Here is a 26,041-nt window from a genome sequence, read left to right on the forward strand (position 1 = left end):
ATCCAATCTTCCCGAACTACGTGAACCTGATTCTCGTCTTTTGGGACGTGATACGTAGGCAACCCACATAGGATCCAGTCTTCCTAGTGAGTCTTAGGTTCTTGGCTTTGTGGGGTCTTAGCCAAATCTTGCATGTCTAGCCACTTTTGGCCACACCGACCATTCTTGCAAAATAGGGTCATTATCGTAAAGTTGTTCAATTACCCATCTCTTAGGATCTTGAGACCACAAATAGGAAACATATTATTTTAAGGCACGTCCTTTTTGGGTTTGCATCTTTAGCCACTTTTGGCCACATGGCCATTTTTGCAAAATGGGTCATTTCTACAAATTAATTTTGGGCCATGATTATTGGGAGTTTGAATCCATATAAGCCTTAGTGAGGTATTTTTCCATGTCTTAGAGGTCACCTTTGTTGAGTTTGCATTAATAGCCACTCTTGGTCACGTAGGTTAATTTTCAAAAATAGCCCAATCGTGTCTTGCATGTGTCCAATAGGAGGCGGTGTGGTCTCACATAGTGTCTCGAGTCATTTAATCTATTTGGTCTTATTTTTCTCATTCAGGTATGAATTTATTCACCAGAGCTCGAGCACAACAGATACCCCGGGACCATCACATTTGGGAGTTGTTTGAGGAGACTTTTATTTTTGAGTATGTTTTATATTATTTTTGGCTTTCTAGTCTTGTATAGTAGTATTCAGTCTTTTAATTGGTTTAACAGTTTGTCGTAGTATAGTTGAGTTTGTCAAGTTTCGCGTCATCATATTTCTTGTTTTGTATTTGAAAAACCAAAAAAATTATAAATGAAAAATCCAAAAGATTTTTGTTTTAGTTTATTTTGTCTATTACTTTTTCAGAACTACGCTTGATCTGATTCATGAGGGACATGATACGTAGGCAACCTACATAAGGTTTGATCGAATTATTTTTTAAAAACTAAAAAGAGAGGTAAAAAATGAAGTTGTGAGACGTGAGAAATGAGAGGAGAAAAAAGGGCGATAATCAGAAAGAAAAGAGGGGGAAAGAATTGCAGAGCCAAGCGGTGTTAGGAAGGAAAAGGAAGAAGGAAATGGGGCAAGAAGAGTGAAATTGGGATGATACCAAATGACCTTGTGACCCTCGAAGCCATTCTATAATTGTTAATTGTTGCTAGGGGCATTGCACACAATGTGATATTTCTAACTAATAAATGCCTTAACGCTTACATGTTGGCTTTGTTTTGCTCCCCTTTGTTACTTTCATTTTTATTATAAGAGAGGATGGTTAGTTTGTGCCATTTTGGCGAGTCATCTGTACAACACAAGGTCAAAGAGCAAGGTAGACATGGCTAGCAAAGACTTGGACACAGGAGTTGTTGAACCATCGAGGGAGTTTGTGGAGTCGGAGTCTGAATTGAAAGAGAAGGTTCAAAGGTTAAAATAGCAGATGATAGAAATGTATCGGTCTTGGATTAGGAGGCATCCTCCACCTTCACTCCCCACTAACTACACTGAAAACCCTGCAACTATCCCACCACTATTACAAGCCCAGGTTCTCACTACTGTTGATCTTTCCCCTTAACACACCCCGGGCTTCACCCCTTACAACTCCTACCCCGACACTTCATCCTAAATTTTCCATGCTCCACCATCCAAAACAACCCCATACCCATCTCCTATTTTTGTATCCCCTACACAAGCTACCCTCCACCAACCCTCTAGTGAGCCCGCATTCCAAGCTCCAGATATCCAATACTATGCCCCGGAACCCACATTCAAAGTCCCAGATCCTTACTCCTCCACTCCTCACTCTGAGCCTCGTGTTGAAACGGAGAAACCACCCAAGAACATGGAGCAAGATGATATATTCAGGAAAGTAAAGATCCTGGAGCAATCATTGAGAAATATGCAAGGGTTAGGAAGCCAGGTGAGTGTGGCTTATAGGGATTTGTGTTTGTTTCTGATGTCCAACTGCTTGCCGGGTTCAAGATGACCATGTTTGACTTGTATGACGGACATGGTGATCCTGTAGCTCATCTGAAGGCTATTGCAATAAAATGAGAGGCGCTAGGGGAAAAGACAAATTATTGATGGCGTACTTCAGCCAGAGTCTGAGTAGGGCAACTCTAGAATGGTACACCCGCCAAGACACCAGAAGGTGGTACACATGGGACGATTTGGCTCAGGCCTTTGCTCGGTATTTTCAGTACAACATGGACATTTTCTCGGATAGCCTATCCCTGACCAAGGTAGAAAAGAATCCCAATGAAATCTTTAGAGAATATGGGTTTCGATGGAGAGAGCAAGCTACACGGGTCAATCCTCCGATGGAAGAAGATGAGATGGTTGAATACTTTCTTCAAGCCCTGGAGCCTACTTACTTCGGCCATTTGATCTCAGCCATTGGTAAGCCTTTCAATGATGTCGTAAAGATGGGAGAAATGGTGGAGGAGGGACAGAAGTCAAGCAAGATCATGAGCTATTCAGCCTTAAAAGCCACAACACAGACAATTTAGAACGACACAGGAAGCTTGCCTGGTCAGAAGAAACATGATGATGTTGCCATGGTTGTCTCAGGATCGCGACATGGCCCAATGGGTCTGCCTTACCAATATACTCAGCCTCGACCCCGACCCCAACCCCAACCCCAAACCTATCCCCGAGCTTCACATAATCCACCTCAATATTATCCTCCTAACAACGTCCAGTCATTTGTTCAACCACTGGGTCACTCCTTATGGCGAGCACCAGTACCACATAATATTCTTTCGCCTTCACAACATTTTTGAGCACCCAACAACCCTAGGAAACAGGTGTATAGAGGGGAACAAAGGCAAAGAAATAGTTTCACGCCAATCGGAGAATCCTACACAAGTTTGTTTGAAAAGCTAAAACAGTTTGGCCTAATTGAGTTTTTCCTCGGCTATACTCTGGACCCATATGCAAAAGGTTTTGATCCTCTTGTACGGTGCATGTACCACTCTAATGTACAAGGGCATAGCATTGAAGATTGTTATGCTTTGAAAAGGGAGATAGAAAGAATGATTCAAGAAGGGATAATTGTGGTCCAGGACAGTGACACCCAAAATATCGCACAGAATCCTCTTGAGAACTTGTTGACTGAAGTTAATGATATTGAAATTGGTAAAGGTCCTAGTAATTTTGATATGCAACCCAGTGGCTAAGATGTCGAACTTGGTATTTGGAAAGACACTCCTTTCTTGGCTACCTAGGGAGGAGGTTTTGGTGGTTTATTTTGTTGTCATTTCTATTTGTCCGGGTTATTTCAAGGTTGTAATCCAGATATTGTTTTGTGGCTCAAACTCTTCTTCTTCTCATTTTGTCTAGTTCGTTTAGTTATGATAACTCGTCTAGTGTTATTTAGGATTGTTCCAGGGTTGTATCCCATGTCAATTTTGCTTGTCTTGTTCAAACCTTTTTCATCATCTGTCTAATGCAATCTCCTATTTCTGTTAGTTCTAGTTAGTTTTTGTTTAGGACCTTTTTCCTTTTATAGTTCTTTTCATACTGACTCTAGTGACATGACATGCACGCATAATTCTCAGTCTGATCTTGAAAGTTAGTCTAATCATGAAGTAATGACATAGTTTTGAATATGATAAAAGGATGCGTTTGAGGAAACAATTAAAGATTCACGCATTCTTAGATGACCTGAACTTTGAATTGAGTGAAACTGAGGTAGTAAGTCTGGGAAATCAAGAGGTTGATAAGAGCATACAACAAGAAAATGTCTCTCAAGCAGTTTGACGTAAATCAGTCAATGCTGAAATGCATTCTTCCACATCAAGATAAGGTTGAGTCAAGTCTGCTTCGAACTGGCAAGGGTCATTCATTGGGACAAAGGTATTGCCCATTGGCACTTTTTGTTTGTGTTGATGCCATCAATAGATACTATGTGTGATTTATTTGCTTATCTTCAATTGCATGTTTGTACTTGGCATTTTTAAGTTTGGTATGACGAAGGCCTTTTGTTCTGCTACCTAAACACTTTTATCCCTTGCTACCCATTTTGAGCCCTAATTTTTTGTTTTATACCCCTCTTTTGGAATCAGAAATTGAGTTAGGAACTAGAAAAGGAAAATAAAAGAGAAAAGGAAGAAAAAAAGGAAAAAAGATAGAGAGAGAAAAAGAAAGAAAAGAAAAAGGAAAAAAACAACTTTGTGTTTGAACTACGTTCGACCTGATTCTTGACACCTCAAGATACGTAGGCAGCCTTACAATTCAGTCGCACCAAATAAAATATTTCATAATCCCACAAAGTCAAAGTGTGGGGTAGTCTTTCTTAGAAATTTTCATCAAAGCAAAAATTCACAAAAACAAATCCCCAGACTCCAAAAACTAGGGCAGAAGTTTTAATTTTGTTAAAAGATCTGATTCCAAAAGTTATAATTTTACACCCTTTCATCTTAAATTATTTTGAGCCTTCATGTCACCCTTTCTTTCCAACCCTGTCTAAAAGCCTATATTACGGTCCAAAGAAAGACCTTTCGACCAATCTTTGAGGATGCCAAATCAAGTGTGTGGTGAAAGTATGATCTTCCTACATCATGGGTAATACCTTGTTATCATCGCAAAGAGAGAAAATGATAAATGAGAGAGTCTTATTAGGTGAAAACCCTTATGGGCACCGTAAGGCGACAGTGAGTTGAGAGAAGATGCAAAATGAGATAGGCTTGATGGTGAAAACCCTTCAGGGCACTACAAGTCGACTGAGGATTGTGGATCAAATAGGACAATTGGAGCACTGAAGCCTAGTTTCACAACTTAGAGGCACAACAGGAGTTGAACATTAGACTTGCTTAATAGATTAGGCCACTTTAATCCAAAATGCATGTCGCGGTCATTAGAGTTGGTATCTACATCTGACAAGTTTCTACTCGGTGATTTTCTTGTTAGATGTCATCTCTTGTCCCCTTAACTCTGTTATTATTGCTTTGTTTAAGTCTTCTAGAGTTTGTTTTGTCAGAACAAGTAAGAAATGACTTCAAAATCCGCTACCAGCTTTCCAATTGCACAAAGCGGAGTCTGGCTAGCACATCAAAGTGGCATAAGTCAGGAAAGAACAGTATGTGCACTGAGTTGGTAACAATCAACATGCTTCGGGATTCATGTGAAATGCAAAGGTTCGGTAAATGTCAATTCATGAGCAAAATGCAATAGATAGAGGATATTGGGATCGAATGGAGCGGAGGTGTTTTATGTGATAAGGGTTGAAAGAAAATAGGTAGTCGATAATAGGCAAGGTCCTCTAAGTAGAAATCAAAGTTATCTTGGCAAGTGTAGAAACAGCCGCCTTCAAGGTCAAGGCCACAAACTAACCACCGTGTTTTAAACTCACAAGTTTTCTTTGTCTGAAACAGGGATGAAGGCCATGTTCATAACAAAACATGAATTTTTCAGGTGTAATGCCCCAATTCTGCTTGCGCAAAGGCTATTGAGAAGATCACACATCACCCCTAGGAGAAGCACTTCCTAATCTGGGTATTTCAAGTTATATTTTTATTTTAGGAGACGCACTTCATAAATTGAGTTTCACCCCTAGGAGATGCACTTCCTAGTTTTGGGTCATTTAAGTTTATTCCTAGAAGACGCATTTCCTAGCTTGAGTCATTGAAATTTTACCCCCTAGGAGACGCACTTCCTAGTCTGGGTCCTTCAGGTTATATTTTGTTTTAGGAGACGCACTTCCTAAATTGAGATTTTACCCCTAGGAGATGCACTTCCTAGTTTTGGGTCATTTAAGTTCATTCCTAGGAGACACACTTCCGAGTTTGAGTCATTCAAGTTTTACCCCTAGGAGTCACACATCCTAGTTTTGGTTCATTCAAGTTTCATCCTTAGGAGACGCACTTCCTATTTTTAGTCATTCGAGTTTTATCCTAGGAGATGCACTTCCTAGTTTGGTTCATTCAATTTCATCCCTTGGAGACGCACTTCTTAATTTGGGTCTTTCAGGTTCTATTCTTAGCAGAAGCACTTCCTAGTTTGAGTCATTGAAGTTTCACCTCTAGGAGACGCACTTCCTAGTCTATGATTTTCAAGTTATATTTGTTTTAGGAGAAGCACTTCCTAAATTGAGATTTTACCCTTAGGTGATGCACATTCTAGTTTGAGTCATTCAAGTTTTACCCCAAGGAGACGCACATCCTAGTTTTGGTTCATTCAAGTTTCATCCCTAGGAGACGCACTTCCTATTTTCAGTCATTCGAGTTTTATCCTAGGAGACACACTTTCTAGTTTGGTTCATTCAAGTTTTATCCCCAGGAGACGCACTTCCTAATTTGGGTTATTCAAGTTCTTATCTTAGCAGACGCACTTCCTAGTTTGAGCCATTGAAGTTTCACCTCTAGGAGACGCACTTCCTAGTCTAGGGTTTTCAAGTTATATTTGTTTTAGGAGAAGTACTTCCTAAATTGAGATTTTACCCCTAGAAGACACACTTCCTAGTTTGAGTCATTCAAGTTTTACCCCTAGGAGACGCACATCCTAGTTTTGGTTCATTCAAGTTTCATCCCTAGGAGATGCACTTCCTATTTTCAGTCATTCGACTTTTATCCTAGGAAACACACTTCCTAGTTTGGTTCATTCAAGTTTCATCCCCATGAGATGCACTTCCTAATTTGGCTCATTCAAGTTCTATTCTTAGCAGATGCACTTCCTAGTTTGAGTCATTGAAGTTTCACCTCTAGGAGACACACTTCCTAGTCTAAGGTTTTCAAGTTATATTTGTTTTGGGAAAAGCACTTCCTAAATTGAGATTTTATCCCTAGGAGACGCACTTCCTAGTTTGAGTCATTCAAGTTTTACCCCTAGGAGATGCACGTCCTAGTTTTGGTTCATTCAAGTTTCATCCCTAGGAGACGCACTTCCTATTTTCAGTCATTCGAGTTTTATCCTAAGAGATGCACTTCCTAGTTTGGTTTATTCAAGTTTCATCCCCAGGAGACGCACTTCCTAATTTGGATCATTCAGGTTCTATTCTTAGCAGACGCACTTGCTAGTCAAATATTCTTGGTTTGATTCACAGGAGCCACACATCCCAGTCAAGTCTTTAGGTTTACTCTCATCATTGCATCAATAGCATAGGTGATTTACAGTTTTTGCTAACAACTCACAAATATTCCTAGTGCAAATTGGGGCAGAACATTTTGTTTGTTTTGTTGTTTTGATTGCAGGCACCCACCCGGAGAATGAGAGAATTTGTTTCGGAATTATTTCAAGTTTTGGCAATCAATCACCCACCCGGAGAACAAGGGAATACAATTCAAGTTTTTGGCAATCAGGCGCCCACCTGGAAAATAAGGGAATACAATTGAAATTTTGGCAATCAGACGCCTACCTGGAGAACAAGGGAAGTCATTTCAGAATTCAATTCATATTAGAAGTAGCAGAAACTCGCGGCAAGAATGCAAGTCAACGATCCGAGATGATCAACAAAAGTAATCTCAATCCAGAATAAAAAAAGAGAAAAGAAGAAGAAAAAAAGAAAATGAAAGTGCATCCAGAATGCATAAGCTGAGACAAGAGGTGGATTGTTCAAGACATGACTAAATTCACAAGCATAGTGTGTCCAGTTGTGATCCGAAAAGCTGAAGAAGAATGAACTAGCACCTGCAACTAGCAAGCGTCAAGGTTCAAATCTAAAGTCTGCATGAAGAACCATTCAAGACTCAAGATCAAGTTTCAGAAGACTTATAGATAGGAATCTTGTAACTCATAGTTGACAGGCTTAGTTAGTCTTTTTCATTTTTTGATTTTGATGTAATAACAGGACCGCGAACCGGAACCTCGATGAAATGCACCTCAACCGGCTCTCCACCTCAGTATACTCCATCACCTCATTCACTTCTGAACTACACGTGGCCTGATTCCTTTATAGCCAAGGATATGTAGGCAGCTTAGATACCAAGGCTCGGTCACATTCTCTTCCTTTCTCTTAGTTTTTGGTTTCTCTAAATAAGGGTCGGGTCAAAAAACCTGTCTTGTCATTCTTTGTCTGAAAATACTTCGTAATTCCAGTCAAAGAGGGGCAGCTGTAGACATGTGATTTTTGACCCTCCCCGAGATTTTACATATTTTAGCATTTAAATACTTAGTTTAGGTCTAATATAGTTATTTCAACTAATTTTGACTCTTTTACATTATTTTTATCTAAAATTGAAAAATACAAAAATAGTTTCATTTTTCTCTATTTAATTAAGGTATTAGGTATTTTTAGAAGAATATTATTTTTTACCCATTTTTATTTTTAGTATAATCCTTCAAAATATCAAAAATAGTTTCATGTCATAATATAGTTGTTTTAGTTAATTAGGATTAGTTTTACATTTTTATGGTATTATTTTAGAAAAGAAATTAATATTTTTAGCCAAATATGCAAGAATTATGAAATTAAAAGCCAAATTTATGACCCGATTCACCAAGCCCAATCTTTTTGGCCCAATTAACCCTTACACCCTAACATTTCTTCTTCATATTAGACCTAAACCAAGAATCCCATTCAAAAACAAAAAATACAGGCACACGTACAAACCTAAAGATTAATCCCAAAGGCTAGCGGCACCCTAGAGGAATTGGAACTAAAAAAAACCTTCATCTCTTAACCACCCCCTCCACTGTTTCCATTGAAAGAGGGCATAATTTATACTGCCAAACGTTTTGCCTTTTGTCTAAAAGTCCTTGAATCCAAAAATGAATTGAAAGTGGTTAGTTGGATTATTTTCATGGAAAAAGTCATAAAAGGATAGACAGTCCCATCTCATCAGTCCTCTTGTCTTCAAACCGTACAACGTCATCTTCCTTTTCAAACTTCAATTCTCTTTTCATTTTTTCATCGATCGACGACATCCACTAACTCCACCACTGCCCTCCGCTATGCTCAGCTTTTAGGATTTTCATAGGTTTGCAGTTCACATGCTCGACGCTTTGCCCCCCGTAATCAGAACTCTTAGACCTCAAATCAATTCGACGCTAAGCAGTGAAAATGGGGTTTGGTTGAGAGATCCGAGTTCCGGCAAAAGCTTGCAGTCGAGTCCCGAGTGAGGTTGTTGTTCGATGTTATTCGGTCATAATTCAATTGGAGTGGGTTATTCGTTGTACATCTTGCTGGGAGTTTCAATTAAAATCGGAGAAGTTCCTACCTTGATTGAGGTCCATTTCACTTTCTCCTCCTAATTTGACATTAATTACTTTAATTAACTTCTCTACTATACTTATTTGTGCCTAGCTTACTTATTACTTGAAATTCATTTGATAAGTGTTTAGTTACGGGCTGCCTGTTGGCTTTATTCCTAATTGCATCTGTTAGGTAAAAATATTTATGCAGAAAAGTAATCAAGAATTGAAGTATGATAAATTCTAGTAATACGAATTGTTAGAGAAAATGGGTTACGGGAGGTGGCTTTAAAAATGTGAAGGAAATTGATCTTAAATGATCTTGCTGCTTTTACTTTACCCATTTATTAATTGAATCGTTAGGAGCATGCTTTAGGCCGACAATATTTGGGTTGGCAATCTTAGGATTTTTCTATTTGTTTGCTTTTAATTTCGAGGCGAGAGGTCGTTCCCTTAGTTATAATCAGGGGAATACCCCGTAGATTTTGTATATATTTGTCCGGGGTATGCCCCGAAGTATTTGTATTTGGAGACCGAAAGTAGAACTCATAGTAATTTTATTTTTATTTTCATTTTTATCTTTCTTTTATTAGGCAGGAACGATCTTGAGCATCTTTTGATGTTTATTTCCTTTTCGTGTGTTTTTACCTTAATTTGAATATTTTAAAAGCCAATTAGATCGAGTACGCAATCGTACTAGTTACTGGACTCGAGGAATGCCTAACACCTTCTCTCTGAGTCACATGAACCCCCTTACCCGAATCTCTGGTGCAGACTTAGTTTAGTAGTCCAACGTGTTTTAAAAGGAAAAATTATTTTTAAAAAAAACGGTAACCTGGCTCACCAAAAGCACTGTCAGGTGGTGACTCTGAGTTATTTCCTTTTAAATACAATTTTGTCACTTTTCAATTAAAAACCCTTTTGAGCTTTACAAATCATTTTTTTATTTTTAAGAGGGTTAGTGAGGTTTTTAAAAAAGGGTGTGACAATTCTAGCGACTGCTGGGGAGTTGTAGGTTCGAGCTAGTACTTGATCTTGTTGGGTTTTAGGATATTCGGTTGAGGTGTTCGTTTTGTTTATTTGCTTTGTTTGTTTTATTTTCTTGTTTTGTTGGTTATTTGTTTATCGCTTTTCTTAATGTGTTACTACTTTATAAACTATCATCATTTGCATAACCATGGGTCTTCTTTCTGCAATAAGTCTCGGAGTACGCGTCGCGTGCACGAACTCTTTATTGAGTCACTCTTAATTTAGGAGGAGGGACATCGGACGTATGGAGTGGGTGGAAAGCTTGAGCAGCCACCATCGATCATATGCTCCCCCGAATTGCCTTGTTAGTGAACCCCAAACTTAGTTCAGCCTTTAGGTCATTTTTATTTGCATCATGTTATTTAGACCTAGCAGTGCTCGATCCCAGGTACCGTGTTCCTTTGTAAAAGGCTTATCCAAATTTTGTCAAAATGGGCTCGTGGCCCAAAAAGGACATTCAATCATCCCTATGTGATACATGTTGCATCTACGAGGGTAGAAAGGTCATTTAGCGGACCGATATTTTGGAAAGAAGGGTGAAAAATGAAGCAAGTACGGCCCAATTATATTTTCTTTCACTACTTTTTCTAGAAAAAAACCAAAAACGAAAATCCAAAAGATTTTACACTTTCCCATCATTTTCCAAAAATTCAAAAAAAAAAAGAAGAGAAAAAGAAAATCCAAAAAGATTTTACATTTTCCATAATTTTTCAAAAAGACAAAAAATATTTTTTTTCCCAATTAGTGTCATTTTTATGCTTTCTCCCATATCCAATCTTCCCGAACTACGTGAACCTGATTCTCGTCTTTTGGGATATGATACGTAGGCAACCCACATAGGGTCCAGTCTTCCTAGTGAGTCTTAGGTTCTTGGCTTTGCGGGATCTTAGCCAAATCTTGCATGTCTCGCCACTTTTGGCCACATCGGTCATTCTTGCAAAATGGGGTCATTTTCGTAAAGTTGTTCAATTACCCATCTCTTATGATCTTGAGTCCATAACTAGGAGACATATTACTTTAAGGCACGTCCTTTTTGGGTTTGCATCTTTAGCCACTTTTGGCCACATGGCCATTTTTGCAAAATAGGTCATTTCTACAAATTAATTTTGGGCCATGATTATTGGGAGTTTGAATCCATATAAGCCTTAGTGAGGTATTTTTCCATGTCTTAGAGGTCACCTTTGTTGAGTTTGCATTAATAGCCACTCTTGGCCACGTAGGTTAATTTTCAAAAATAGCCCAATTGTGTCTTGCATGTGTCCAATAGGAGGCGTTCTGGTCTCACATAGTGTCTCGAGTCATTTAATCTATTTTGTCTTATTTTTCTCATTCAGGTATGAATTTATTCACCAGAGCTCGAGCACTACAGATACCTCGGGGCCATCACATTTGGGAGCTGTTTGAGGAGACTTTTATTTTTGAGTGTGTTTTATATTATTTTTGGCTTTCTAGTCTTGTATGGTAATATTCAGTCTTTTAGTTGGTGTAATAGTTTGTCGTAGTATAGTTGAGTTTTTCAAGTTTCGCCCATTATATTCCTTGTTTTGTATTTGAAAAATCAAAAAAAATTATAAATGAAAAATCCAAAAGATTTTTGTTTTAGTTTATTTTGTATATTACTTTTTCAGAACTACGCTTGATCTGATTCATGAGGGACATGATACGTAGGCAACCTACATAGGGTTCGATCGAATGATTTTTTAAAAACTAAAAAAGAGAGGTAAAAAAAATAAAGTTGTGGGACGTGAGAAATGAGAGGAGAGAAAATGGCGATAATTAGAAAGAAAAGAGGGGTAAAGAATTGAAGAGCCAAACGGTGTTAAAAAGGAAAATAAAGAAGGAAATGGGGCAAGAAGAGTGAAATTGGGATGATGCCAAATGACCTTGTGACCCTCGAGGCCATTCTAGAACCGTTAATTGTTGCTAGGGGCATTGCACGCAATGTGATATTTCTATATGATAAATGCCTTAACGCTAACATGTTGGCTTTGTTTTGCTCCCCTTTGTTACTTTCATTTTTATTATAAGAGAGGGTGGTTAGTTTGTGGCATTTTGGCTAGTCATCTGTACAACACAAGGTCAAAGAGCAAGGTAGACATGGCTAGCAAAGACTTGGACACATGAGTTGTTGACCTGTAGAGGGAGTTTGTGGAGTCGGAGTCTGAATTGAAAGAGGAGGTTCAAAGGTTAAAACAACAGATGGCAGAAATGTATCAGTCTTGGATCATGGGGCATTCTCCACCTTCACTCCTCACTAACTACACTGAAAACCCTACAACTATCCAACCACTATCACAAGCCTAGGTTCTCACTACTGTTGATCTTTCCCCTCAACACGCCCCGAGCTTCACCCCTTACAACTCCTACCCCGACACTTCATCCCAAATTTTCCATGCTCCACCAGCCAAAACAACCCTATACCATTCTCCTATTTTTGTACCCCCTCCATAAGCTACCCTCCACCAACCCTCTAGTGAGCCCGCATTCCAAGATCCAGAAACCTAATACTATGCCCTAGAACCCATATTCAAAGTCCCAGATCCTTACTCCTCCACTCCTCACTCTGAGCCTCATGTTGAAATAGAGAAACCACCCAAGAACATGGAGCAAGAGGAGATATTTAGAAAAGTAAAGAGCGTGGAGCAATCATTGAGAAATATGCAAGGGTTATGAAGCAAGGTGAGTGTGGCTTATAAGGATTTGTGTTTGTTTCCTGATGTCTAACTGCCTGCCGGGTTCAAGATGCCCAAGTTTGACTTGTATGACGGACATGGTGATCATGTAGCTCATTTGAGAGGATATTGTAGTAAAATGAGAGGCGCCACGGAAAAATATGAACTACTGATGGCATACTTCAACCAGAGTCTGAGTGGGGTAGCTCTAGAATGGTACACCCGCCAGGACACCAATAGGTGGTACACATGGGACGATTTGGCTCAAGCCTTTGCTCGGCATTTTCAATACAACATGGACATTGTCCCGGATCGCCTGTCCCTGACCAAGGTAAAAAATAATCCCAGTGAAAGCTTTAGAGAATATAGGTTCCGATGGAGGGAGCAAGCTGCACGGGTCAATCCTCCGATGGAAGAAGATGAGATGGTTGAATACTTTCTTCAAGCCCTGGAGCCTACTTACTTCGGCCATTTGATATCAGTAATTGGTAAGCCTTTCAATGATGTGGTAAAGATGGGAGAAATGGTGGAAGAGGGACTGAAGTCAAGCAAGATCATGAGCTATTCATCCTTAAAAGCCACAACACAGGCAATTCAGAACGACGCAAGAAGCTTGCCGGGTCAGAAGAAATATGATGATGTTGCCATGGTTGTCTAAGGATCGCGACATGGCCCAACGGGTCCGCCTCACCAATATACTCAGCCTCGACCCTGACCCCAACCCCAAACCTATCCTCGAGCTCCACATAATCCACCTCAGTATTATCCTCCTAACAACGTCCAGTCATTTGTTCAACCACTGGGTCACTCCTTATGGCGAGCACCAGCACCACAAAATATTCTTTCGCCTTCACAACATTTTTGAGCACCCAACAACCCTAGGAAACAGGGGTATAGAGGGGAACAAAGGCAAAGAAATAGTTTCACGCCAATCGGAGAATCCTACACAAGCTTGTTTGAAAAGTTAAAATAGGTTGGCCTGATTGAGCCGCTCCTCGGCTATACTCCAGACTCATATGCAAAAGGTTTTGATCCTACTGTACGGTGCATGTACCACTCTAATGTCCAAGGGCATAGCATTGAAGATTGCCGTGCTTTGAAAAAGGAGATAGAAAGAATGATTCAAGAAGGGATAATTGTGGTCCAGGACAGTGACACCCAGAATATCGCACAGAATCCTCTTGGGAACTTGCTGACTGAAGTTAATGATATTGAAATTGGTGAAGGTCCCAATAATTTTGATATGCAACTCAGTGGCTAAGATGTTGAGCTTGATAATTGGAAAGACACTCCTTTCTTGGCTACCAAGGGAGGAGTTTTTGGTGGTTTATTTTGTTGCCATTTCTGTTTGTCCGGATTACTTCAGGGTTGTAATCCAGATATTATCTTGTGGCTCAAACTCTTTTTCTTCTCATTTTGTCTAGTTCGTTTAGTTGTAGTAACTCGTCTAGTGTTATTTAGGATTTTTCCAGGGTTGTAACTCATGTCTATTTTGCTTGTCTTGTTTAAACCCTTTTCATCATCTGTTTAATGCAATCTCCTATTTTCTATTAGTTCTAGTTAGTTTTTGTTTTGGACATTTTTCCTTTTATAGTTATTTTCATGTTGACTCTAGTGATATGACATGCACGCATAATTCTCAGCCTGATCTTGAAAGTTAGTCTAATCATGAAGCAATGGCACAGTTTTGAATATGATAAAAGGATGCGTTTGAGGAAACAATTAAAGATTCACGCATTCTGAGATGACCTGAACTTTGAATTGAGTGAAACCGAGGCAGTAAGTCTCGGAAATCAAGAGGTTGATAAGAGCATATAACAAGGAAATGTCTCTCAAGCAGTTTGAGGTAAATCAGTCAGTGCTGAAATCCATTCTTCCACGTCAAGATAAGGTTGAGTCAAGTCTGCTTCGAACTGGCAATGATCATTCATTGGGACAAAGGTATTGCCAATTGGCACTTTTTGTTTGTGTTGATGCCATCAATAGATACTATGTGTGATTTGTTTGCTTATCTTCAATTGCATGTCTGTACTTGACATTTTTAAGTATGGTAAGACGAAGGTCTTTTGTTCTGCTACCCAAATACTTTTATCCTTTGCTACCCATTTTGAGCCCTAATTTTTTGTTTTATACCCCTCTTTTGGAATCAGAAATTGAGTTAGGAACTAGAAAAGGAAAAGAAAAGAGAAAAAGAAGAAAAAGAAAAGGAAAAAAAAGAGAGAGAGAGAAAAAGAAAGAATAGGAAAAGGAAAAGGAAAAAAAAACCAACTTTGTGTTTGAACTACGTTCGACCTGATTCTTGACACCTCAAGATACGTAGGCAGCCTTACAGTTCAGTCGCACCAAATAAATGTTTCATAATCCCATAAAGTCAAGAGTGAGGCAGTCTTCCTAACTCCAAAAACTGGGGCTGGAGTTTTAATTTTGCCAAAAGATCTGATTCCAAAAATTGTAATTTTACACCCTTTCATCTTAAATTATTTTGAGCCTTCATGCCACCCTTTCTTTCCAACCCTGTCCAAAAGCACTACAAGTCAACTGAGGATTGTGGATAAATAGGACAATTGGAGCATCGATGCCCAGTTTCGCAAATTAGTGGCACAACAAGAGTTGAACATTAGACTTGCTTAACAGATTAGGCTACTTTAATCCAAAATGCATGTCACGGTCATTAGAGTTGGTATCTACATTTGACAATTTTCTACTCGGTGATTTTCTTGTTAGATGTCATCTCTTGTCCTCTTAACTTTGTTCTTCATGCATTGTTTAAGTCCTCTAGACTCCGTTTTGTCAGAACAAGTAAGAAATGACTTCAAAATATGCTACCAGCTTTCCAATTGCACAAAGCGGAGTCTGGCTAGCACATCAAAGTGACATAAGTCAGGAAAAAATAGTATGCGCACTGAGTTGGTAACAATAAACATGCTTCGGGATTCATGTGAAATGCAAAGGTTCGGTAAATGTCCATTTATGAGCAAAATGCAATAGATAGCGGATATTGGGATTGAATAGTGCGGAGGTGTTTTCTGTGGTAAGGGTTGAAAGAAAATGGATAGTCGATAACAGGCAAGGTCCTCCAAGTTGAAATCAAAGTAATCTTGGTAAGTGCAGAAGTAGCCGCCTTCAAGGTCAAGGCCACAAACTAACCACCGTGTTTTAAACTCACAAGTTTTCTTTGTCTGAAACAGGGATGAAGGCTATGTTAATAACAAAGCTTGAATTTTTCAGGTGTAATGCCCCAATTCTGCTTGCGCAAAGGCTATTGAGAAGATCACACATCACCCCTAGATGAAGCACTTCCTAGTCTGGGTATTTTAAGTTATATTTTTATTTTTAGGAGACGCACTTCCTAATGTTGGTCATTTAAATTCATTCATAGGAGACGCACGTCCTAGTTGGAGTCGTTGAAGTTTTACCCACTAGGAGATGCACTTCCTAGTAGGGGTATTTTAGATTATACTTGTTAGGAGACGCACTTCCTAGCTTTGGTCATTTAAATTCATTCCTAAAAGACGCACTTCCTAGTTTTAGTCATTGAAGTTTTACCCCTAGGAGACGCACTTCCTAGTCTGGGTCTTTCGGGTTATATTTTTGTTTTAGAAGACGCACTTCCTAAATTGAGTTTCACCCCTAGGAGACGCACTTCCTAGTTTTGGGTCATTTAAGTTTATTCCTAGGAGACACACTTCCTAGCTTGAGTCATTGAAAGTTTACCCCCTAGGAGACGCACTTCCTAGTCTGGGTCCTTCAGGTTATATTTTTTTTTAAGAGACGCACTTCCTAAATTGAGATTTTACCCCTAGGAGACGCACTTCCTAGTTTTGGGTCATTTAAGTTCATTCCTAGGAGACACACTTCCTAGTTTGAGTCATTCAAGTTTTACCCCTATGAGACGGACATCCTAGGTTTGGTTCATTCAAGTTTCATTCCTAGGAGACGCACTTCCTATTTTTAGTCGTTTGAGTTTTATCCTAGGAGACGCACTTCCTTGTTTGGTTCATTCAAGTTTCATCCCCAAGAGACGCACTTCCTAATTTGGGTCATTCAGGTTCTATTCTTAGCAGACGCACTTCCTAGTTTGAGTCATTGAAGTTTCACCTCTAGGAGATGCACTTCCTAGTCTAGGGTTTTCAAGTTATATTTATTTTAGGAGAAGCACTTCCTAAATTGAGATTTTACCCCTAGGAGACGCACTTCCTAGTTTGAGTCGTTCAAGTTTTACCCCTAGGAGACGCACATCTTAGTTTTGGTTCATTCAAGTTTCATCCCTAGGAGACGTACTTCCTATTTTCAGTCATTCGAGCTTTATCCTAGGAGACGCACTTCCTAGTTTGGTTCATTCAAGTTTCATCCCCAGGAGATGCACTTCCTAATTTGGGTCATTCATGTTCTATTCTTAGCAGGCGCACTTCCTAGTTTGAGTCATTGAAGTTTCACCTCTAGGAGACGCATTTTCTAGTCTAGGGTTTTCAAGTTATATTTGTTTTAGGAGAAGTACTTCCTAAATTGAGATTTTACCCCTAGAAGACACACTTCCTAGTTTGAGTCATTCAAGTTTTACCCCTAGGAGACGCACATCCTAGTTTTGGTTCATTCAAGTTTCATCCCTAGGAGATGCACTTCCTATTTTCAGTCATTCGACTTTTATCCTAGGAAACACACTTCCTAGTTTGGTTCATTCAAGTTTCATCCCCATGAGATGCACTTCCTAATTTGGCTCATTCAAGTTCTATTCTTAGCAGATGCACTTCCTAGTTTGAGTCATTGAAGTTTCACCTCTAGGAGACACACTTCCTAGTCTAAGGTTTTCAAGTTATATTTGTTTTGGGAAAAGCACTTCCTAAATTGAGATTTTATCCCTAGGAGACACACTTCCTAGTTTGAGTCATTCAAGTTTTACCCCTAGGAGATGCACGTCCTAGTTTTGGTTCATTCAAGTTTCATCCCTAGGAGACGCACTTCCTATTTTCAGTCATTTGAGTTTTATCCTAAGAGACACACTTCCTACTTTGGTTCATTCAAGTTTCATCCCCAGTAGACGCACTTCCTAATTTGGGTCATTCATGTTCTATTCTTAGCAGGCACACTTACTAGTTTGAGTCATTGAAGTTTCACTTCTAGGAGACGCACTTCCTAGTCTAGGGTTTTCAAGTTATATTTGTTTTAGGAGAAGCACTTCCTAAATTGAGATTTTACCCCTAGGAGACGCACTTCCTAGTTTGAGTCATTCAAGTTTTACCCATAGTAGACGCACATCCTAGTTTTGGTTCATTCAAGTGTCATCCCTAGGAGACACACTTCCTATTTTCAGTCATTCGAGTTTTATTCTAGGAGACACACTTCCTAGTTTGGTTCATTCAAGTTTCATCCCCAGGAGACGCACTTCTTAATTTGGGTCATTCATGTTCTATTCTTAGCAGGCACAGTTCCTAGTCAAATATTCTTGGTTTAATTCACAGGAGCCGCACATCCCAGTCAAGTCTTTAGTTTTACTCTCATCATTTCATCAATAGCATAGGTGATTTACAGTTTTTGCTAACAACTCACAAATCTTCCTAGTGCAAACTAGGGCAGAAAATTTTGTTTGTTTGTTGTTTTGATTGCAGGTACCCACCTAGAAAATGAGGGAATTCTTTTCGGAATTATTTCAAGTTTTGACAATCAATCGCCCACTTGGAGAACAAGGGAGTAAAGTTCAAGTTTTTGGCAATCAGGCACCCACCTGGAAAACAAGGGAATACAATTCAAATTTTGGCTATCAGGCGCCCACCTGGAGAACAAGGGAAATCATTTCAGAATTCAATTCAAATTGCAAGTAGCAGAAACTCGCGACAAGAATGCGAGTCAACAGTCCGAGATGATCAATAGAAGTAATCTCAATCCAGAATTAAAAAAAAAAAGAGAAAAGAAAAAGAAAAAAAAGAAAATGGAAGTGAATCCAAAATGCAGAAGCTGAGACAAGAGGTGGATTGCTCAAGACATAACTGAAGTCACAAGCATGGTGTGTCCGGTTTTGATCCGAAAAGCTGAAGAACAATGAACTAGCACCTGCAACTAGCAAGCGTCAAGGTTAAAATCTAAAGTCTGCAAAAGAACCATTCAAGACTCAAGATCAAGCTTCAGAAGACTTATAGATAGGAATCTTATAACTCATAGTTGACAGGCTTAGTTAGTCTTTTTCATTTTTTAATTTTGATGTAATAACAGGACCGCAGACCGGAACCTCGACGGAATGGCACCTGGAACGGCTCTCCACATCAGTATACTCCATCACCTCATTCACTTCTGAACTACACGCGGCCTAATTCCTTTATAGCCAAGGATATGTAGGCAGCTCAGATATCAGGGCTCGGTCACCTTCTCTTCCTTTCTCTTAGTTTTTGATCTCTCTAAATAAGGGTTGAGTCAAAAAACCTTTCTTGTCGTTCTTTGTCCGAAAATACTTCGTAATTCCAGTCAAAGAGGGGCAGCTGTAGACATGTGATTTTTGACCCTCCCCGAGATTTTACATATTTTAGCATTTAAATACTTAGTTTAGGTCTAATATAGTTATTTCAACTAATTTTGACTCTTTTACATTATTTTTATCTAAAATTGAAAAATACAAAAATAGTTTCATTTTTCTCTATTTAATTAAGGTATTAGGTATTTTTAGAAGAATATTATTTTTTACCCATTTTTATTTTTAGTATAATCCTTCAAAATATCAAAAATAGTTTCATGTCATAATATAGTTGTTTTAGTTAATTAGGATTAGTTTTACATTTTTATGGTATTATTTTAGAAAAGAAATTAATATTTTTAGCCAAATATGCAAGAATTATGAAATTAAAAGCCAAATTTATGACCCGATTCACCAAGCCCAATCTTTTTGGCCCAATTAACCCTTACACCCTAACATTTCTTCTTCATATTAGACCTAAACCAAGAATCCCATTCAAAAACAAAAAATACAGGCACACGTACAAACCTAAAGATTAATCCCAAAGGCTAGCGGCACCCTAGAGGAATTGGAACTAAAAAAAACCTTCATCTCTTAACCACCCCCTCCACTGTTTCCATTGAAAGAGGGCATAATTTATACTGCCAAACGTTTTGCCTTTTGTCTAAAAGTCCTTGAATCCAAAAATGAATTGAAAGTGGTTAGTTGGATTATTTTCATGGAAAAAGTCATAAAAGGATAGACAGTCCCATCTCATCAGTCCTCTTGTCTTCAAACCGTACAACGTCATCTTCCTTTTCAAACTTCAATTCTCTTTTCATTTTTTCATTGATCGACGATAGCCACCAACTCTACCACCGCCCTCCGCCGTGCTTAGCTTTTAGGATTTTCATAGGTTTGCAGTTCACATGCTCGACGCTTTGCCCCCATAATCAGAACTCTTAGACCTCAAATCAACTCGACGCTAAGTAGTGAAAATGGGGTTTGGTTGAGAGATTCGAGTTCCGGCAAAAGCTTGCAGTCGAGTCCCTAGTGAGGTTGTCGTTCGATGTTATTCGGTCATAATTCAATTGGAGCGGATTATTCGTTGTACATCTTGCTGGGAGTTTCAATTAAAATCGGAGAAGTTCCTACCTTGATTGAGTTCCATTTCACTTTCTCCTCCTAATTTGACTTTAATTAATTTCTCTACTATGCTTATTTGTGCCTAGTTTACTTATTACTTGAAATTCATTTGATAAATGTTTAGTTATGGGCTGCCTGTTGGCTTTATTCCTAATGGCATATATTGGGTAAAAATACTTATGCAGAAAAGTAATCAAGAATTGAAGTATGATAAATTCTAGTAATACGAATTGTTAGAGCAAATGGGTTACGGGAGGTGGCTTTAAAAATGTGAAGGAAATTGAGCTTAAATGATCTTGTTGCTTTTACTTTACCTATTTATTAATTGAATCGTTAGGAGCATGCTTTAGGCCGACAACATTTGGGTAGGCAATCTTAAGATTTTTCTATTTGTTTGCTTTTAATTTTGAGGCGAGAGGTCGTTCCCTTAGTTAAATTCAGGGGAATTCCCCATAGAATTTGTATATATTTGTCCGGGGCATGCCCCGAAGTATTTGTATTTGGAGACCGAAAGTAGAACTCGTAATATTTTTATTTTTATTTTCATTTTAATCTTTTTTTATTAGGCGTGAACAATCTTGAGACTCTTTGGATTGTTTATTTCCTTTTCGTGTGTTTTACCTCAATTTGAATATTTTAAAAGCCAACTAGATCAAGTACGCAACCGTACTAGTTACGGAACTTAGGGAATGCCTAACACCTTCTCCCCGAGTCAAATGAACCCCCTTACCTGAATCTCTGGTGCAGACTTAGTTTTGTTGTCCAAAATGTTTTAAAAGGAAAAATCTTTTTCTAAAAAAAACGGTGACCTAGCATACCGAAACTAATGTCAGGTGGCGACTCTGAGTTGTTTCCTTTTAAACACAATTTTGTCACTTTTTAATAAAAAAATCCTTTTGATCTTTACAAATCCTTTTATTATTTTTAAGAGGGTTAGTGAGGTTTTTAAAAAAGGGGTGTGACAACTGCCGAGCTACTGTAGGAACAATTAGAGAACCTGATTCCCTATACTGGTTGCTTTTACAGTCTATTGCTTACAGTGGGAACTTATAGAGAATCTGGTTGTCTATACATTGGGAACTTATTTTGGGTCTCATCTACATACTGGTTCCGTAGTTAGCACTGTGGGAACTGATATAGGACCAGATCGCTATACAGTTTGGTTCATTAGTATTTTCAGTGCAAACTCATAGAGAACCCAGTTCTCTATACAGTCTGGTGGACGCTTAGTTTCTAACAGGAGGGCATGTAGTGAGAGGTTGCCCTAGAGAAGGGGGCCAAGTTGGTAGAGATTCTTCTAGTGGCAGTTAGGCTCGTTTATATGCTTTTCCTGCTAGGCTTGAGACAGTGGCCTCAAATATTGTGATCATATGTCTGGTTTCAGTGTATCATAGAGATGCTTTAGTATTGTTTGATATGGGGTCTACCTTTTCATATGTGTCATTATATTTTCTCCTCATTTGGATATGCCTCGTGTTTCTCTTGATATTCATATTCATATATCTACATTTGTTGATGATTCCATTGTGGTGGATCGTGTATATCAGTCTTGTGTGGTTACAATTAGGGGTACTGAGACTAGGGTTGATTATCAGTTGCTTAATATGGTGGGATTTGAAGTGATTATGGGTATAGATTGGCTATCTCCATATCATGTTATTCTTGATTGTCACGCAAAGATTGGGACATTTTCTAGGGAGATTACCAAAGTTAGAATGGAGGGGTTCTCTTGGTCATATCCCTAGCAGGGTGATTTTATTTCTAAAGACTCAACGAATGGTTGAGAAAGGGTGTATGGCTTATATGGCTTTTGTCAGAGATACTAGTGTTGAGAGTCCTACAGTTAATTTAGTCCTAGTAGTGAGAGAGTTTCCAGATGTTTTTCATGCACACCTACTGGGCATACCACCCAATAGGGATTATTAATTTTGGTATCAATTTAGTGTCAGCCACACAGCCCATATTTATTCCACCATATCATATGGCTCCAGCTAAGTTAAATAAGTTGAAGGAGCAGTTGCAGTAGTTGTTGGATAAGGGATTTATCAAGCCGAGTTTTTCTCCTTGGGGTGCGGCGGTGTTGTTTGTGAAGAAGAATGATGGTTCTAAGAGGATGTGCATTAATTACAGGCAGTTGAACAAGGTCACTATCAAGAACAAGTATACATTGCCTTGTATTGATGATTTGTTTGATTAGCTTTAGGGTGCTCTCAACGATTGATTTGAGATCAATTTATCACCAGTTGAAGATTAAGGCTTCGGACATCCCTAAGACGGCTTTCAAGACTCGTTATGGACATTATGAATTTTTGGTAATCTCTTTTTGCTTGAGTAGTACTCTAGAAGGTTTCATGCACTTGATGAATAGTGCGTTCTAGTCTTATTTGGATTCATTTATCATTGTATTCATTGATAATATCTTGGTATATTCCCGTAGTAGGGAGGAGCACGAGCAACATTTGGCGATTGTGCTTCAGATTCTAAGAGAGAAGAAGTTATATGCCAAGTTCTCCAAGTGCGAGTTTTGGTTGGATTCAATGGCATTCTCGGTCCACGTGGTGTCTAATGATGGTATCAAGGTGGATCCAAAGAATACTGAGGCGGTTCATAGTTTTCCTAGACCTTCTACAACTACAGATCAGGAGTTTCTTGGATTTGGCTAGCTACTATTGTTGCTTTGGGGAAAGATTCTCATCTAATACAACTCCCTTAACCATGTTGACTCAGAACGGTGTCCCTTTTAGATGGTCTAATAAGTGTAAAAAGAGATTTCTAAAGCTTAATACTGCTTTGACTACAACTCATGTTTCGATATTGCCCTTAGGATCGGAGATGTATATTGTTTACTATAATGTTTCGCACGTTGGTCTTGGTTGTGTGTTGATGCAGGATGGTAGGGTGATTGCTTATGCATCGCGCTAGTTGAAGCCCTATAAGACGAATTATTCAGTTCATGATTTGAAGTTAGCAACTATTGTGCATGCACTCAAGATTTGGAGGAATTACTTTTATGGTGTGTCATGTAAGGTTTACACTTATTATCATGGTCTTCAGTATTCGTTCAAGCAAAAGAATTTGAATTTGAGGCAGCGAAGGTGGCTGAAGTTATTGAAGGATTATGATACACTATCGTGTATCATCGAGAAAGGCGAATATGGTAACAGATGCTTTGAGTAGTGATCACGCCCAACTCTAGTCCTAAAAAGGATAAGCGGTCGTTGCAAATATAATCCGGTCTAAAAGTCCGGAGTCAAATCCCACAGAGAACTAAGGCTTAGCTACAGTTGTTCAATATTGCTAAGAAATACAAGTCCAAACAATTTCCTAATTATAAAAGATTATAATGTTTATTTTTATCTAATTAACTAACAAATACTAGAAATCAGTAAAACTATCAATTAACAAGGATAAGAATTGGAGATAAGATTAAGGAGGTCTAGAGTTATGATTTTTCCAATTGTTGGAATCCTTCCCGCTTATCTTCTATACTTTCGCCTAAGTATTCTCTACCGATCGTGAGTACTTTGGTTGTCGTAATTCTCTCTCGAGCAACTACCACAATTTACTAGATGTATTCTCTTGCACTACACTAGCTGGTACTAATTCACCGCTCACTATGATCGCACCAAGGTTTGGTGGCGGAGGATGAAGAAGGAAATTATTGATCATGTCTTGTGATGTTTGAGTTGTCAGCATATCAAATATGAGAATCAGAGACCACGTGGTTTACTTTAGAGTCTAGATATACCAGAGTAGAAGTAGAAGCACATTACTATAGACTTTATGGTAGGATTTCCATAGTCCTTGAGAAAATTTGACGTTGTTTGGGTCATTGTGGACAAATTGACCAAGTCTGCATATTTTATTCTGATTATGGTTTCTTATACTTCATAGAAGTTGGCTCAGACTTACATCATAAAAATTGTCCGCTTGCACGATGTGCCTGTTTCTATCATATTGTATCGGGGTACGCAGTTCACATTGCACTTTTGGAAAGTTGTTTAGTGAGATCTGGGAAAGCAGGTGGAGATTAGCATTGCATTTCGCACAGATACATATGGGCAGTCCGAACGGACCATTCAGATCCTTGAGGATATACTAAGAGATTTTGTCATTGATTTTAGGGGCCAACGGGATCAATTTCTACCATTTGTGGAGTTTGCTTATAACAACAATTACTAGTCTAGTATCCAAATGGCTCCGTGTGATGCCTTATATGGGAGGTGATGTCGTTCTCCAGTTGGTTGATTTGAGCCTGGTGAGGCTAGTTTGTTGGGTATAGATTTGTTTCGTGATGCTATGAAAATGGTGAAGTTAATTTAGGAGCGGCTTCGTACAACGCAGTCTAGGAAAAAAATTATGCTCATAGGAAGGTTCAAAATGTGACTTTCATGGAGGGTGAAAAGATTCTTCTTAGAGTTTTGCCTATGAATGGTGTGATGAGATTTGGGAAGAAGGGAAAGTTGAGCCCTTGGTATATTGGTCCATTTGAGGTTATTGAGAGAGTTGGAGAGGTGGCTTACAGGCTTGCTTTGCTACCCAGCTTGTCGGGAGTGTAACGACCCGACCGGTCGTTTTGAGCTTTTGCACTTCGCTCACCAGTTCTTGGGCATGACTAGCCCCGTGTGATGTATTATGACTTATGTAAATCGTCGGTTTTGGTTTTCAGAGTAATCGAAATGAATTTGGACGAACAGTTCTCAGTTTGAAGCTTAAAAATTTGAAAGGTTTGACCAAGATTTGACTTGTTAGTATATGATCTCGGATTGGAATTTTTATGATTTGGTTAGCTCTGTTAGGTGATTTGGGACTTAGGAGCGTGATCGGAATGTATTTTGGAGGTCCATGGAAGGTTTAGGCTTGAATTGCAGAAATTGGGATTTTTGCATTTTCCAGTTGATAGGTAAGATTTTGATATAGGGGCCGGAATGGAATTCTAAAAATTGGAATAGGTCCGTTGTATCATTTGTGACGTGTGTGAAAAATTTCAAGTCATTCGGAGTTGAATTGGTGGGTTTCGACATCGTTTGTGGAACTTGAAAGTTCCTAAGTTCTTAAGCTTGAATCCGAAGTTGATTTGGTATTTTGGCATTGTTTTGAGTGATTCGAAGGCACGAATAAGTTTTAATGATATTATGGGAGGTGTTGGTATGTTTGGGTTGAGGTCCCGAGGGCCTCATGTGTCTTTCGGGTGAGTTTTGAGCGAGTCCGGCATTACGGGGACTCAGGCATTTGTTTTGGTGCTTAAATTTACAACTGGGGTGGTAGTTTTACCGCTGGGCGTGGTGGTTTTATTGCGGCCGCGGAAAATGGTCCGCGGTCATGAATACTAAAATACTAAAGCATGTCACTGCAGTCAACATTTTCCGCTGTGAAACTAGTATGGATAGTCTCGTAATTAAATGAATTGTCGGATTTTGAGACTTTGGTCGGATTCCGAGAGTTGGGCCCGGGGGCCGAGTTTGATCAATTTTGGGATTCTTGAGTTAATTTGATTATTTTCACTTGGGCTTTGTTCCTTAGAGAGGCAAAGGCATCGCGGGCTAGAGTTTGGACTGGTTTGAGGTGAGTAATGATTGTAAATGTTATCCTGAGGGTATGAAACCCCGGATTGCACATCGTTGTGCTATATTGAGGTGACGCGCACGCTAGATGATG

This window comes from Nicotiana tabacum, chromosome 10, assembly GCF_000715075.1.
Source record: "Nicotiana tabacum cultivar K326 chromosome 10, ASM71507v2, whole genome shotgun sequence".
Classification (NCBI taxonomy): Eukaryota; Viridiplantae; Streptophyta; class Magnoliopsida; order Solanales; family Solanaceae; genus Nicotiana; species Nicotiana tabacum.